The 16837-nt window shown below is 42.0% G+C and overlaps 1 long non-coding RNA gene across 1 annotated transcript in view; it reads right to left on the bottom strand.

The window, feature by feature from the left end:
- The window catches only part of LOC141411473 (uncharacterized), a 77330-nt gene extending 62631 nt beyond the window's left edge, over nt 1-14699 (bottom strand). The window contains exon 1 of the long non-coding RNA XR_012436255.1: nt 14459-14699. This is a non-coding gene — a long non-coding RNA (uncharacterized lncRNA). The remainder of the gene's footprint in view (nt 1-14458) is intronic.
- Between the last annotated feature and the right edge of the window lie 2138 nt (nt 14700-16837).

The raw sequence follows: 16837 nt of genomic DNA, 5'->3' as shown, positions 1-16837 counted from the left end.
TTATTTGTGGTTTAAATTTCCATTCAATATGCCATTAACATATAATTCAATGTGAGCCATATAACTTTTATGTGAAGTAATTATGGCTAATGTACAGTCCCAGTCAGGAGGCAGAAACCTCTGAGCTGGTTACAGAGGACTTTCACATGGGAGGATCACTGCCTTGGAGAAGTCAGGAGACAGAGACTCAGGAAGAAAAGTAACGGGAAATGTCTTGGATGAAGATGTTGAAAATAGATGTTATAAGATGAGTGGAAGTCCTGGCTGATATGTGTTACTGATATGTGAAAGTGATAAATAGAAGTGATCATTTTTTTGACCAAAATTTCACATTATTTCTTCATGGAACGAGACCACAAGTATCATGGGTCACTTTACAGTTGATTGCTTTGTACAATGTCAGTATGGCAAAAAAGGATTTGAAAGAATATCTGTAGTGAAATAATAGTTTTGCTGAGTATTCACTGGGCCAGATGTTGTTTATTCTAAGTATCTTATATTATCAACTCACGTAAGCTTTTCAATTACACAATGTGGCATTATTACCCTCTATGCAAAGGAGGAGACTGAGGCTAAGCGAGTTGAAGTTCCTAGCTGAAGGTCACACAGCAACAAGTGGCAGCAAAAGATCCGGAGCTTGGCAGCCCTTTTGCCAACCCTCATGACATCCTCTTCGGGTGCTTTCTAGTTTCTGAGGACTAGCTTAAGCATTTTATTTATACTAATTCTTAATCCTCACAACCAACCTATGAAATAAAAACTATTATTGTCTCCACAGTAGGAACGGAGAAGTTGAGGTTCAGAGAAATTATGAAACTTGCCTGGGCCACTTCACTAGTAAGGGCAAATTCAGGTGGAAAAGGAGGCACCCCAGTCCTGGAGCTGTACTCTTTGAGCACTGCTTATGGGAACCACACATTGGAACGAGTAGCAAAAGCAAGGTATCTCACTGAGTTACCAAGAGATAAGGGGTATAAGTCATTAGCACAGAGCCTAGTATAGGAGAGTCCCATTCATATACATGCTTCCTTTTCTGCTCTCTTTTCTGGTGCTAGGTGTTGGGGCTCTTTCCTCTGGCTGCAGTCCTTCAGAACTGACCAGGTGGCAGCACTTGAGTTCCTGGGGCTGGGTTCAGTCTCCCACATTTCATGTAAGCTGAACTACCATGGTGGCTAGAAGACATGGTTTTGATAGAAAGGAACTCAGGTCAGCTAAGGGGAGGTCACATACAAGAGGAAGAGGGTAAAAGAAGGAAGTTAAGAAGTAAATATGCTTGATGTACTCTCTATTCAAGAATGAATATAGCATTTTTAAGCTGGCTGAAGTTACACTAAGAAAGGGACTAAGTAAAGAAGAAAAATAGAGGAGGTGAACCAAATCAGGCTATAATACATATATACATGGAAGTGCCATAAGGAAACTGCCAGTGTAGCTATCTTAAATGAGCAAAAATGTCATTTTTTTTCTTTTACAAAAATCAGAGAACAGGAAGGCAGAAGGGGGGGGGCGGGTTGGTACCAGTGTAGGGAAAAGGTGTAGGAGGGTGAATACGGTACAAATACTATGTACACATGTATGTAAACAGAAAAATGATACCTGTTGAAACTATTCCAGGAATGGGGGAGAGAGGGGGATAAAGGAGAATGGTAGAGGGGATGAATTCAAGTATGATATATTTGATATATTGTAAAAACCTTTGTAAATGCCACAATGTACCCCTACCAGCACAAAAGAAGAAAGAAAGAAGGAAGGAAGAAGGAAGGAAGGAAGGAAGGAAGGAAGGAAGGAAGGAAGGAAGGAAGGAAGGAAGGAAGGAAAGAAGGAAGGAAGGAAGGAAAAGAAAGAGAGAGAAAGAAAGAAGAAAAGAAAGAAAGAGAAAAGGAGTTCAGCAGGACAAGGTCCTTTTCTCCATCAGCATGTGTCCTAACCTCCTCCTTGGTAACTGTGCAAGAGCTGAGTGCTTGGCTTTGCCTGTTCTCCTGCCTCTCCTCAGGTGCCTTTCAGGTTGTCTGGGTATTAACCAAGGTTTTGGGCTTCACACCCACAGACTCTATCTGTCTACCTGCTTGTTCTCAGTTAATAAATTGGAATTAATTCTGCAACTTCACAAACAAGCACAATCCCTTTTGTTAAAAATGGAGGTTGGGGAGAAGTAGAGGGTAGACAAGGGGGTCTGAGCCACCCCTGTTTCTGAAGGTTGCCTAGCAAAGCTCACATGAAAGAGCTAGTTGTAGGAAGAGCAATGTCTGGGCTAAAAGTTCAAAATCCTGGTCCCCAACTCTTGGGGCAAACAATGCAGAATTTCTGAGTGATAATTCTAAATGGTTTGCATTTGATACAAGAACCAAGAATACATTACCACAGCACTGTGACCAGGCAAAGGGTGTGGAGAATGGTACTTTCTGATTATGCTGTGCAATATGAATTTAACCAAGGAAAGAAAGGAAGGAGTCATGGTCAGGTTTTAAAATGTGGCCTGGAAACTAGGCACAGTGGTTCATGTCTATAATGCCAGCTACTTAGGAGCCATAGGTAGGTAGATTGTGATCCAGTAAGCCCTGGGCAAAAAAAACCATAAGGACCTATCTGAAAAATAATTAAAAGCGAAACGAGTTTGAGACACAGCTCAAGTAGTTGAGCATCTGTCTAGCAAGCACAAGTCCTGAGTTCAAACCCCAGTACCTCTTAAATAAATTAAACAAACCAACAAACAAATAAATAAAAAAGTGGCCTAGAGACAGGTTGCCTGGGTTTCTGCCCCAGGCCATCAATAGCAAACTCTGTGATCTTGGGCAAGAAATGAAGTGCTCTGTGGTCAGCATTCTTCTCTATAAAATGGAGCAGCAGAAACTTCAAGAGATTGTGAGGATTCCTTAGCTACCATGTATAAACTCTAAATGAAGATTTAGGACTATTGTTATCTGTGAATTGCACAACAAGAAACTGAGCCAGAACAGGTGGTTGTGGAAAAGGAATTGCTAAAATGCTCTGAGGAGCATATTAGCTTCCCTTATTCCATCTAAAGCCTTTGCCCAATGTTCTTCACGTTGCCTGTTTATTGACCTTCCTTTTCCTGTTAACTTGTACAAACGGTGACAACCACAGACAGTCTGTAATACTGTTCTTTACCTTTTGTAGAAGTTTAAATGTTTTCATAATAACATGTCTGCTAAATGCTAGGTTTTCTTGTTTGACATGTATTATCCTCTTTCTACAAAACTTAAAAAGAAACTCTTTTGTTTTAGCTTGTTTTAAAAAAAGTGACTCTAGAAGCAGAAAGGAGGAAACTGGATTAGAAAAAGGAGCAAACAGCTAGCACCACCTTTTGAAAACTCTCTAGAGAGAGTCAGACATGGGTCCCGACCCCCTGGGATCTTGTATCCTTGGACAATTTCCTAACTCTTTACTTGTTTTCTCTTCAGGAAGCAGACTGATCACCCCACTGCCAGGATTGCAATGAGGTTTAAATGAGACAACATATGTCGTCCTCCATCCAGCCACACCTTGGGCCCTCCCATCTTCCCTTCCTGCAGTTGTGACATGCATACAGGCAGAGAGAAAATGAGGGGGAGTGAGCCTCATTTGGAGGAAACTCCAAAGGCTGATCACTGTTGAAATGGGCTCCTGGTAAAACTATAGATAAGATAGACAGAATGGCAGCGTGAGACATTCTAGGAAGAGTGTGTGCTCCTTTTCCTCCACTGCCAATGGACCTCGTCCCCACACCCAAACCTCAGAGAAGAGAATGTGACACATTTGTTCATGCAGCTTGAGCATCCCTAACCCTAAAATCTGAAATCCAAAACGTTTCGAGCTCTGACAAAACACCACAAGCAGAAAATTTCCATACCTGACTTATATGGCAGGTTGTACTCAAAAGAGGGAAACACTAGAAATATTGTATAAAATTACTGTTAGACTCCGTGCATAAGGAGAGTATATAAGAAACATGAATGCATTTTATGTTTTGACTTGGGTCCCATGCCCAAGGTATCTAGTTATGTATATGCAAATATTCTAAAATTTAAAAAAAATCTGCAACCTGAAGCACTTCTGGTCCTGAACATTTCCTGTAAGGTGTACTCAACTGTACAGATACATAAATGTCAAGCTTAAAATACACTCACTTCTAAGAAAATTTCTGTATTAACTATGGAAAAACTATAAAACAAAGGAACAAATTGCAAGTAGAGAAATTTTGCCAGGCATGTGAATGGGAGATTTTGATTTGGGTTTTGGTATTGGGGGGTAGGATGTGCAAAGAAAAGGCTTGGTTTTTGTAACTGAAAGCAAAGCAAATAAATGTCAACTCTTGGGCAAAGTAGTTAAGTGAATGAAGAGAAAAATGACAAGTTCTATACCAGAATCCCTCACTTTTAGGTGTTGATTCCAGTAGACAGTGGGGGACCTGGATGGTCGCAGCCTAGCACAAAATGGAGTAGGGAACCTCAGCTAGTGTGCTGGCAGAGAAGAAACAGAGATGCTAGGAACCATAAATAAAAGAGGAGGAAAGGAAATGCTCTCCTGTGTCAAGTGCCACAGGATATTATCTCACTTAATCCTCACAGAAACGGTACGAGGAAGGTTTTATTATCTCTATGGTACACACAGTAAGCTGGACTCAGTGAGGCAAGGCAGCATATCCAGCATCACACAGCTTAGAACTGGCAGAGCTATAGTTCATGACTAAGGCCACCTCATGCCAAACCTCTCTGGACCGCATTTCAGATTCTGGGAGGAGAACCATTCCCCTGTCTCCATTTCAACCCACCCAAATCAACAGTCACTATGTGTGTGTCCTGTTTGGCCACCCATCCTGTTCTGGCTCTGTGCTCTTCCTGGTATATGAGTCTGAAAAGGGGAGAGGGCAGGGGCCAGACTGTCACTCTTGCAGCCATCCTTCCTTTACAATTCTGTTTACAAACATTGGCCTTGACTGCCCCAGTGACTGGGCTCTCTGGGAGGCCATATTCTGGCTGGTTTGGCCCTACAGGAGCCTGGCCTCACCAGCAGTCTGCAGGAAAGCCTGTGTTTCATCATTCCCTGCATGCCCTCCTCCTCCCATGGTTGGGTTCAGGCATCTCTTCTGCCAGTGCCTGCTGCTCCTTTTCCTACTTCCGTCCCCAGAGCTTGGCTTTGCTTTCTAGGCAAATACGCAGGGGGCTACTTCTACTAGGCACCACTAAGTCAATCCCCTGTTCTTAGGTTCTTATGGTTAACAATGTTGATGACATCGGTGGTGGTAAGCACAAGCCAAACAGCTCAGCTCAGACCTTAGCAAACACACCAATGACCAACTATTTATTTTGGGGGCTTTGTTTGTTGGAGCTTTGGAATAAATATTAAATAGTCATTTATCCTGGAATAAATGAGGTAGGGCAGGTGCAAAGAACAAACTCTCCATCTTGGAACTCTGGGGACAGAAGTTTGAACTGTTGGGAAGTCTGATAGAAGAAGAGGAAAGGTAAGAGGAAAAGGAAGGGGAAAGCCACTCATAGGCAGGTCAGGAAAGAGAAATACCACCTAAGCTTAATGATTCTTGCCATGAGAAGTAGTAGCAACAAGAGTTGCAGTTTGGGAGCCTCCAGCTTGGATCCCATCCAAGTTTACTTGTGATGGGCCCCTAGATTGCTTCTGGATGGAGGCCAGCCATGTCAGAAAGACCCACCAATGATTAGAGGACTGGGGCTTTGAGCCACATGGATAGCACCTCAACCTCATCAGAGAGGCACTGGATACTGAGTTCCAACACATAGCCAATGATCCAACCAGTCATATCTACATACTGAAACCCCAGTAGAAACTCTGGACACCGAGGCTTGGGTGAGCCTTCCTAGTTGGTGGACACATCAAGATGCCAGGAGGTGACACATCCAGATTCTGTGGAGTGAGTACAGAAACTGCACTTGGGACCCTCGTAGGCCTCACATTAGTCTCTTCTTTAGACTGGTTCTGATCTGTACCCTTTGTAATAAAACTATAATCATAGGAGTAGCACTTTCCTGAGTTCTATGAGTTATTTCTAGCAAACTATTGAACCTGAGAAAGTAGTAGGACTCCCTGATCGAGGATGCCCTGGGAACCGTGGAACTATGGCCAGTGTCTGCAGCAAGGGAAATGTTGTGGGGAATGGTGCCCCTGGTCTGTGAAGTCTGTGCTCAGTCACTAGGGTCAGAATTCACTGAAGTAGGGTAAGGGAGGTCAAAGCCAAACAGCATCCATCTCTCTCCCACAATGGTCCACAGGCAAATCCCTTGACAGGTTTTTGTATCAGCTGTCTCTTTGGGTAAAGCAGTAACTAGAGTTCCAGTCTTAGAGCTCATTCTTGCACAAGGCCTGAAACTATACTTTCATGGTGCCCCTGAAGTGACATTTTTGGAGTTAAATCAGTTATTTCGGCTGATAAAACATGCTAGTGCTGAGGAGTGAATTGATTACTGAATAATCAGACTCATTTGGTATCTTTAAAATGGAGATAATTTCACAGAGTTCAGACACAGTCCAATTATTTTGTTGTTAAGAAAAGTGAATTGGCTTGGCCTTTTGCAATTTGATCGGTTGCTTGGCAATCAACTTGCCAATAGTTTTTGCCTCCCCATTTTTCTCTCCGATTTTAATTGTAACATTGGAATAAAAGAATAATCCACCCATCTGCTGCCTTGGATTTTAAAGCTTAATTTAAAAAGTCAATCCTTAGCCTTTTTTCTTCATTCCAACTGAAGGAATCTATTATTTTATCTCTCTTTTCTTTTTTTTTCCTTTCACCACATATATCCCAATTTCCTATCATTCTTTATATTTGGGGGTGGGGGGAAGGCAGTACTGTGCTTGATTTTTTTTCTTTTTTTCTACAAAATATGGAAATAAAATCAAATTAGGATTTAGCTAATGCTGAGAATACAAGAAATTCTATTGGTTCCTAAATACCATGTTCTAAATCAATATTATTGTACATGCTTTGCTTGGTCATATGTAGCAGCACTGTGTTCTACCATGACCCCTAGGTCTTTGTATTTCATGCTTATTTGAATTCCTAAGCTTCCTCCCTGCCATCGCTCTCCTTCACTACCATCCTTGCATCTGTGCATTCTTTGCTTTACCCCTAAGTTTACTATTTGGCTTTATTTATTAACTAGTTTATTCTTGGCTCCAGGAACACTGTATTTCATCTTGCAAAGTTTCTCAAGCACCTATGACAATATCCAAATTTGTGACATTTGCCTGTGATTAGAACTATTCCTTTTTCCCTTCATTTTTAACTTAGCTGTTAGATGCTTGTAGTAAACCATAGTTAGATTATGTCTCTTTCTATGGAACACTGTCCTACCCAGAGTACCTTCTGAAACAGTACCCTTGGATGTGTCTCTGTTAGCCTGACTTCAAGTGTTTGGCCAGAAGTAGGCACCTATCTCAGGGCTGCCTATCCAGACTTATCACATGCCTTTTATAAAGAGCTGGGCTCAAGCAGGGATCTGTTGTGCCAAACATATCCCCCCTCACTGGACTTTGAATTGAGAAATATACAGAGAGTCAGCTGTTAGCCATGAGAGCTAAGGTTGAAGAGTGTACTTGGGAAGGCCATGAGTAGCCTTGGATCAGCTGCAGTTGAAAATAAGTCCAAATGGTGAAAATGTAGAAACTACAATTAAGATATAATGTAGAGAAGTTGTGTTAAGTCAAAGGTGGTGGGAAGATAGGCTAAAGCACACACACTGAAAGCAGCAGAAGAACTAGAGTTGGTGGAGTCATCTCAATGGTGGTGTATCAGGAGCCACTACCCCCAATTGGATAGGTCCTGAGAACCATATTGCCTCCATCTTTAGTCTCTGTGTGCGTTCATCATACTGTGACTTCTTATTTGAGAATGACCTCCTTCATGAACCCTTGTTTCTTGCAATGACACCAGCTCCTCTTTTTATGGGACCTTGTTCTTGTAAATCATGGTTCCTTGTAACTCAAGTAGCACAGGCCCATTGCTCCCTCCTGAGCCTGGACAGTACAGCAACATTGCCAAGGGGTCATACCACTTACTGGCAGGTGCATTTCCACTATGGGACTCAGCTAACTTGTCCCACAATATCCTTTCAACATGGGCCAACCACTTCATCTCAAACACCTCCTTTCAAAACTGGCTCTCCAACAAGAATGCCTGAAGAATTCAAAATTAAAAACAAATACCCAAATCTATCATGGGCACTGCCCTCCCCAGTCTACCTAGAAGACTGCCCCTCTGGCTGTATTAGACGGTTGACCTCCTCCAGGAGCCCTTTCTGTTATTTGTGAAATCCACCCTTTGCTCTGTGACTCCTGCTTCTAAGTGCTTCACAGGTATGTGGAACCAGAGATGTGCTCCCAATTCTGAGAAAAAATGATGCCAGAAAAATCTGAATGACACACTGCTTCTTTATTCCTCTGCCTCCATTAATCCTGCCAAACAGTAAGGTTTTCAGTGCATTAGGAGCTGTTAAATCAGAAGGAGGTGAATATTTATGAGCTCTGCCCCACCTTGGATATTTGCAGGGAAAAAGAAGCTAATATTTCACCCTCAGTATCAAGAAGAAAAGTACCTGAACTGAACTCTTTTGCATATTACTGATCCAAGTCCTTGACTATAGAAGGGACTTGTCAATCTCCAAACATATCCGGGATTTTGATCCCTGACGTGTGTATCTGGCTAATGGATCACCATCCATGAGTGCACCTAACTAATTTGTGTCTTTGTAGAGAGCTAAAGTCTTAGTGAATATCCTGGACTATTTGACCCCAGAATTTCATAGCTGTCACGGGCTGATTCTAAGGGAAAACAGTCTCATGTCCATCTCTTGCTGCTGGTGGTGATTATACTGTTGTTCAAGCCCCACTGTCATCCACATAGAGCCAACTCTGTGCCAGGGAAAGTGGTTTACTTGAACAAACCATGCAGAGGTCTCAGCTGTGCTCCTAAATAAACTCAGAGTACGCACCAAGTACTGCAAACCGTGCAGAGGTCTCAGCTGTGCTCCTAAATAAACTCAGAGTACGCACCAAGTACTCTAATCCTTGATTGCAGTCCTGGTTCACAAGGCAGCTTCTCCAGAGAACACCCAAATGCTTCAGGTAATGCTGCTGTCTCCTCGTCCACAGTGATACACAAACAAAGCCAACTACTAGGCTTGCTAATCTCTGCTTAAAGGCACAGGGCTTGTACCCAGGGCTGCAGGCTGCCATAGTCACACCTCTCTCTTCATGGATTCTGCTTTCCACCAATGACAGCATAGGAAACCCACACAGGGCCCCTTTCATATTGATAATAGCATTATGAAACCTGGGGCCAATCTTTGAAGCTGTACTGCCTTGTGGGAGGGAAAAAGTAAGGGCAGAAGGGCAAGAAAATTATCTGAAGGCCTGACATTCAGCTCCTCAGCGATTCTGTTCCAGAATGTTCAGCCATGTGTAACACACATGCACATTTGACCATATTACGTGTACATACAACTACATAGGTATGGCTATGTTGTCATGATAGGAACCAAAAACCAGAAGAAAAGAGTTCATGTGTGGGGTCTTGTCTAAGAAAGCAGGAGAACTTCATTAGCTAATTAAATGATCCTAAGTAAACTTCTTCTCTTCCCCAGGCCTTATTTGGAAAGTTAAATTCTCTCCATCATCTTTACAGTTCCAAAGAACGTTGATGCTGTGAATACTACAATTGCTCACTGCTCTCATATTTTAATATTCTTTTAGTTAATTACTTGTTATTTGAAAGACTCATACAGAAAGTTCAACCCAGAAGGATCTTTTTACAACCTTTCCTCCTTATAGGTGACTAATATTTAGAAGTATAGCTAATGAGAACAGGTAGTGGGAGCATGCATTAAAGAGGATAAGCCAGCTGTGGTCTAAATGAAACCTTCCCCATCAAATAGATATAACAAGCGCTATAGTAAATTGTAAACAGAAAAACTCCACAGTTGTGTGTTGTGGGAGTTACCACAGGAAAAGGAGTTTATGCTGGGAGAAGAAGTTGACTAGTAAGAAGGAAATGGGAGATACCAGAGTTGGGACTGGAAACAAGATGGCAGCCATCAGTGAAGGAACTCAGAAGGGAAGTCAAACATTCAAATACTTTAGGTAGAAATTAACTCAGGAAGGCAAAAAATATGACATAACTTATCAATTTCAAAAATATAGAAAGTAAGGAGCCTGGGGCCACAGAAGAAAGAAGAAATGGCATTTCAAGAGAGTGAATCTGAAAGAATTTTCCTGGTCTCCTTCAAGTGCTGTTCATGACTGTGGGAAAAGAGTTTACCCTGATGAATGAAATAAGTGTTCTCTCAAGTGCAAATAACTTCTACCATGGAAGCTTGAAGAAGACAGATGTTGGTGCATTTAGTAAGACTCCCAGGAAGGTTAAGACACAGACATGAACCAAGTCTATCTCAAGATCTTGAATGAAGTTAATTCTCAAAAGTTATGGGTTGAGGGATGAGGATTTTGTAAACAGAAATAATAGTTCTCAGTGCTTATATGCAGTCCCACAAATGATGTTTAATGGCTAGTATGTACTATTTTCTCTAAATCAAATTTCATGAAAAAGTGAGGCGCTTATTTCATAGGCAACATTCTTAAGGGCACTGAAAAAAACAAATATTGCCACAAGGTAATATTTAATGAAAAACTATCATGGGGACATTTTTTAAAAGGAAGTTATTGCTATCAATAGTGAGTCAAAACCTTTTTCAGATTCCCTCCAGTTTGAAAGGAAAACTAGAATTCGGACAAAATAAATCTCTGAGGAGACAGACTTGTATCTCTGAAACTGGAAAAGTAACCTTGCCTACATGCAATCAGACCTCTTCATCTCCCCTTATGGTTCTGTCATAGATAAACTACCCTCCATTTGGACAATATCTCTTATCATAAGTGTAACCTTTTTTTTAAACTCTCTTTCATACGTCTTTATAATTCTGAAGACATTCTCACCGGTCATTGTTTTAGATCTCTGAAACTGCCATACCTCTCTTCTGCCTTTTGTGGCTCAGTAACTTTGAATTTCTAATATCCAACATGACAGTCATTAGCTACTTCACTCTTTTGCCATCTGACATTGGCCTCATGGAAACCATCAATGATTCTCTCCTAAACAAACTCAGAGATACGGCCAGGTTCCCATTCTTAGCATCTCTTCCTTAAAGCTCACTCCAGCCCTGGCTTAATAAATAACTTCTTCTAGTTCTCCATGTATGTCTGCTCCCTCATTCTGCCTGTACCAGTGTGGGCAAAATCAAATGACAGCAGGAGTCAGACATACCAGGGGAATGCACCCAACTGAAAGGGACCGATTGGTGCCTCTGCAGCTCTGACCAATTAATGCACGCAGGGGAGAGGTCTCCCAGAGTTTCGAAACTCTCAGAAGTTTTCAAAAGAATCCAGAAATTTGGACTTCTATGGGGAAATTTCAACCATTTTTTCTTACTAATACATGTGAGCCAAACAGATACGTTGGGATGCAAGCTGTGTTTCACACTTCTGTCCCACACTGCTCCCTCTATTGTAACTCCATCATCATCTGTCACATGGATGATAAAGCCAAAAAGTTTCATGTGTGAGGGTGACCACCTTATAACCCAACTAGACAGAGTTGTTCTATATGGAATGGAGATGTGTGTGGCATGCTATATGGAAATCTCCCTGGGGGGGCTGGAGAAGAATTTTTCAGCAGAGATGAGTGGAAGGATTGTGGGTCTCCACTGGGTTTGTTGGCTGAAAAGGAAAAGAACGTTCTCAGATCCCAAAAGTACTGGATGTGGAACATTTCCTTTCTCAGGATCCAAGGCAGTTCCAGCACCTGATTATCATGGACCCACAGCAGGATGTCTGTGATTTCTCACTGATGTTCCTCTTTAAAGTCTTGGTTACTGTCAGATTTCGGCCATCTCAGGCACCTTTCTTCTTGGGTTCTGCTTTGGCAACTAGTGGGCACTTTGCCCAAATCTGCAATTCAATTCCCACAAAGAAGAATTCTGTCTGGCCTAGTTAATTATTTTCTGACCTGCTTAGAGCACTGCTTCTGTGTCAGGCTACCTCATAGGCTGCACATCAGGGAGAAATTTGACTCCCTTGAGTTTCTGCCTATGGGTCAGCTGCTTGCTCCTAGTCTAATGAGTCGCTTTGGGGAATGGAGGGGGTCCTGTGCAGAATCTGACTGACTACTCACTGGTGTTCTCTTATTAGAAACCTGGGTGAGCCAGACATCGGGGGGCGGGGCGGGGGGTGTTGTGAGAGTTGTCTTTAGCCAGTGACTGTCACTAGGCTAGTGCCACTAGGAAGTGATTGAAACTTTTAGACCAATCAGTGCTTGTATAGGGAAGGAGTTTTAGAGGTAAAAAGGCAGTCAGTAAGATTTCTTCCAGGACTTGTAGAAAACAGAAAGTGTTCCAACATAGTCTGCTCAGAGAGCAAGGGTGTGAATGCTAACAGGGAAAGGCAACGTCTAAGAAGGCTGCCGTTTTTATTAAGGTACAAAACAGCACCCAACCTCTTAGCATCAGAGTGCTGAACTCCGAGAGAAAAGAGAATCAAAGTATCAGATGGATAGAGAAAGCTGGACTAGAGAGTACGGATCAGACCCAGCACTAAATGGACCCTGAAAACAGAGGTCAGTCTACTCCCATCATTACTAGCCAGAGTGGAACCATTCACGTCCACTCACTCCAACTAGCCTTCATGACAAGCAGGCAGTGAGCAGAGCATCCTGTGTCCAGGTAAAAGCCATGTCACAAGAGTTCCTTTTCCCAAACTTGCCAGATAAAGCCAGGCACACTTCCCTCTGCTAGGGGTGAGACAACAGGGCAGATATTTTCATGGTATGATTAAATAAAAATGCATGGTACCCACTTCTCAGGTCAGATTTTTGTGCGCGACTTTGAAAGTGCAATGCAATAATAAATTTACCTATGTAGCCAAAACATTTTTGTTGAGCATACACTACAAGTAAGCAGACTGGGTCTCTGTCCTTATGAAGGCCTACATGATGATAGTAAATCAGGGCAGTAAATTTTGTGTATCAAAGCATTTATTCAAGAGAGATCCAGGCTTAGGTGAGAACTTCTTTATGAATCTTAGTAATTTTTTGTCACATAATAAAATTTAAGCATGGTAACGCAGCTAAAGTATCAGCTCCAATGACAGAGTTACCTGGCTGAGAAATAAAACTTCCTACATGGAAAAAGGTAGAACCTGACTCTAAAAGTTGGTTTCTTGAAATTCTAAGAACCAAATTGTGCTGTCTGTAATCATATTCAGGTCTGCTTTACAGTGTGAGCCTCTAGAGAGAGCACCCTTGCCTCAGGGAAGGATGATTCCCCAGGCAAGGACAGGTGGACTGGACATCTAAGCACAGGCATGAACCCAGGGAGAGGACCCGCCCACTTCTATCACCTCCTGAATCTTCTCTAATGTTCCCAGACACCTGGGAGCAATTCTTTGAGGTGTCCCCAGCTGGTTCTCCACCCCTACACCTGGAAGTGATAATGCTGGGCTCTTCCTTGCTCCCACGGGAGCAAATGGATTCCCTGGTCTGAAACACGAAGCAAGTGTTAACACCCAGAGAAGGTAACAAGTTTGGAGGTTGCTAGGATCCATTACCCTTTCTTCTCTCCAAGTCCTGATATTATTACAGCGTGTTCAAGAACATCTTGCCAGGACAGGATTCTTAATTCCTCCTAGGAATCAGAATCCTCTAGAGGCCTGCTTAAAACCCCAATTGCTAGTCCTCAGTCCCAGAGTTTTAGATTCAGAAGGGCTCAAAGATTTGCTTTTCTAACAAGTTCCCAGCAATGCTGCTGCTGCTAGCTGGGACCACACCCGGAGAAAGTCAGTCCAGGTGTGCTCAATTCTCCTGAAATTCCTTGCACAATTCGTGTATGTGTCTGTATGAATTTTGTCCTAGAATGTGCTCCTTAACATCAGTCAGAATCAAGTGAATTAAGCCAATTAACCAACCAAACAAAAGTCAATACTTTTAGGAACATCCAATAAGTCAAAATAGCTGGAGGCATGATGGTCCCAACAAGAGAATATAGAAAGTATAGAAAGCAAAAACTCATTGGATAGAGCGAAGTTAGTCCCCAGGAAGCGATCAGAGTTGTGTAAGAGCCAGGTAATGGCTCACAGGCACAAGTGAAATAAAGAGATTGGGATAGGAATTAATATTCTCACCCTACAGGAATTTATTTTTAATTACAGATAATTATGCTGAATTACAACAAGATGATTTGAAGCATTACACTAATTCAGTAGTAATAAAGCATGAATTTTACCGATGCAATCTTTCAAAGTATAACCTATCAATCAACACAGGAATAGCAACAGACAAAAAGCTGTGATCTGACATTATTCTTTTATGGGGTCATAGTTAAAACTGGCCTTCAATTTACTCTTTACAAGTCCTCATCAGTCAATGAAAGATGCCAAATACCTGAGGCTTCATGTGGAACCCTGTAAAGATCTATGTCTCTTCAGGAGCTGTCCTCTTCCAGGCTGACTCTTGCAACCCCTTTCTTTTTGGAGGCAGTGGAACACAACCCCTACAAGCACAAACTTGTATCTAGTCAGCTTGATTCAAATCTCAGCTTTGACCTTTGCTAGTCACTTGAGCAAGTTCCTTCAGCTCTCTGAGTCTCGATTACCTAACCTGTACATTAGGAAAGACAATCTAACAGGCAAGGCTGTCCTGGCCATTTATTAACATAAAATGTCTGACACACAGTAACAATTCAGCAAATGGGATTGAAGATCAGGTTCCTGTGATGTTACTAATAGTTGCTAATAATATTTAGCCATTATGTTTAGAACCTGGTCTTCCAGGAAGCCCTCCAGAGCCAGTGTTATTTAACAAAGCATGGGAGAATGTGATTGCTTGTCTTACTTACTAAACATCTGCCCATCATAATTCTCTTGAACTTAAACGACCAAGCCTGAAGAAGAAGGAGTGGGGAGGGGAAGGGAAGAAGTAGATTACAAATGTCTCCCACACAATGACTGCTAATTCCTATAGCAAGAAAGCTGATTCTGTGGGTATCTTACTCAAAATGGAAGTAATCTGTAGGAAAGAAAGAAAACCAGTGCTGAGCATTATTTGTGAGTCAGTTTTGCCTGTCTATTATTACATAATGCCCTTTTTGAAGAGGAAAACAGAAAAATGTTGCCCACGTTCATACAGACAGTGATGAGTAGACTCAGGATTAAAATCCACACCTGTCTTATTCCAAATTCCACATGCCTTTAATTAAGCCATTCTTTCTTTACCAAAATCACTGACTTCTCCTACATTGTACCATTGCTACTTTAAGCAGAAGAAAAGAAAGTTGGTGGATATTTAGGAAAGAAAGGCCAGTGTACCCAAAATAATTGAAAATAAGTCAAGAACAATGCATCTCCCAACAACCAGAACCAAAATGAATGACCAAACACACGAAATCACTTGACACACAATTACATGCTAAATGTCAAACTGCAAGAACTTCTTTATTACTTCTGGAACCCACAGGCTAAATGGCAAAGCAATGAGGTCAAGGACCTGCTGGGGGCAGCAGAGAGTTGGAACTAGATGGGCACCCTTGACTATCAAGTTCACAAAGAGGGAAGCCAACAAAAGGCCTTGCCTTGCAAGCTTTCATTGATCTTTGAGAATGGGGCTCTGTGTGAACCTAGCCTCACTTGGCTAGGATAGACCTGGAGACAAGTCTTTGCACTTGGGCCCAACCAGGCATTTGTACTTGGGTCAGGTTGGCAAAAGGGCAAGTTAGAGGACCTAGTTGAGCTGATGATGGGAGAGCCTTACTAATTGTTAGATTCCTAGAGACATGAACCTGCTCAGACCTCTGGCTCTAAGCAGAGGCTACAACCCACCAGCCAGATGTGTCTGCCACATAGGCTTGGTTCAGTTTTCCCCGTATGCCTTTGTGGCAAGAATATGGAGCTGGGTGATCACAATCCAACTTAGTTACTTGCCTGACTCCCAGAGGTATGAGTTTGTGATGCTTACCTTTAAATGGACTTTACTCCAAGAGATGACTTTGAACTTGACAATATCTATCATTGAAATTTTAGATGTCATAGACATGGAATTCAGAATCTGCAGGATGAATGGGCAACAACAGAGAAGACCTGGCAAATCAGAATACAGACAATGCTCAACTTTCATCCACATCTTAGATTTAAGGACACCTATTATGAGTTAGATGCTATGCCCAATCTAGTGGCAAGATACTTAAGTTAGGTGTATTGTCATCCAAAGGACTTTGTAGTTATATAATTGGTGGATAGGACTGGTTCATGGAAAGTTTTGTAACCATCAGGCATTGGTGGCTCACATCTATAATCCTAGCTACTCAGGAAGCAGAGATCAGGAGGATCACAGTTTGAAGCCACCCCAGGCAAACAGTTTGCGAGATCCTATCTCAAGAAAACCCTTCACAAAATAGGGCCAGTGGAGTGGCTCAAGGTGTAGGCCCTGAACATAGTAAAAAAAAAAAAAAAAAAAAAAACTTTTGTATCCATACTTTTGCATCAATTAAATGCTAAATAAGAGTGTAGTCAATAAGGGATGGAGGTGATTTGAAGTTTATTATGGCCTCAGAGGGTTTGGACCTGCTTCACAAAGGAGGTAGGAAACTAACTGTAATAAAGGTTAGGTTTAGATTGGTAAAACAATAGAAAGGGGAGAATTCCATGAATGGGAAACCATGAACTAAGAGGAGGCAGCAGGAATGTACTTGGTAAGGTTGGGCACAATGAGAAGATCAGTTGGGCTGAAGTTGTTTATTCATATGGAAAAAAGGACATGCATCCAGGA

Source organism: Castor canadensis, chromosome 10 (genome assembly GCF_047511655.1).
Source record: "Castor canadensis chromosome 10, mCasCan1.hap1v2, whole genome shotgun sequence".
Classification (NCBI taxonomy): Eukaryota; Metazoa; Chordata; class Mammalia; order Rodentia; family Castoridae; genus Castor; species Castor canadensis.
Note: the sequence above shows the minus strand (reverse complement) of the source record. Positions and strands in the feature narration are given on the sequence as shown.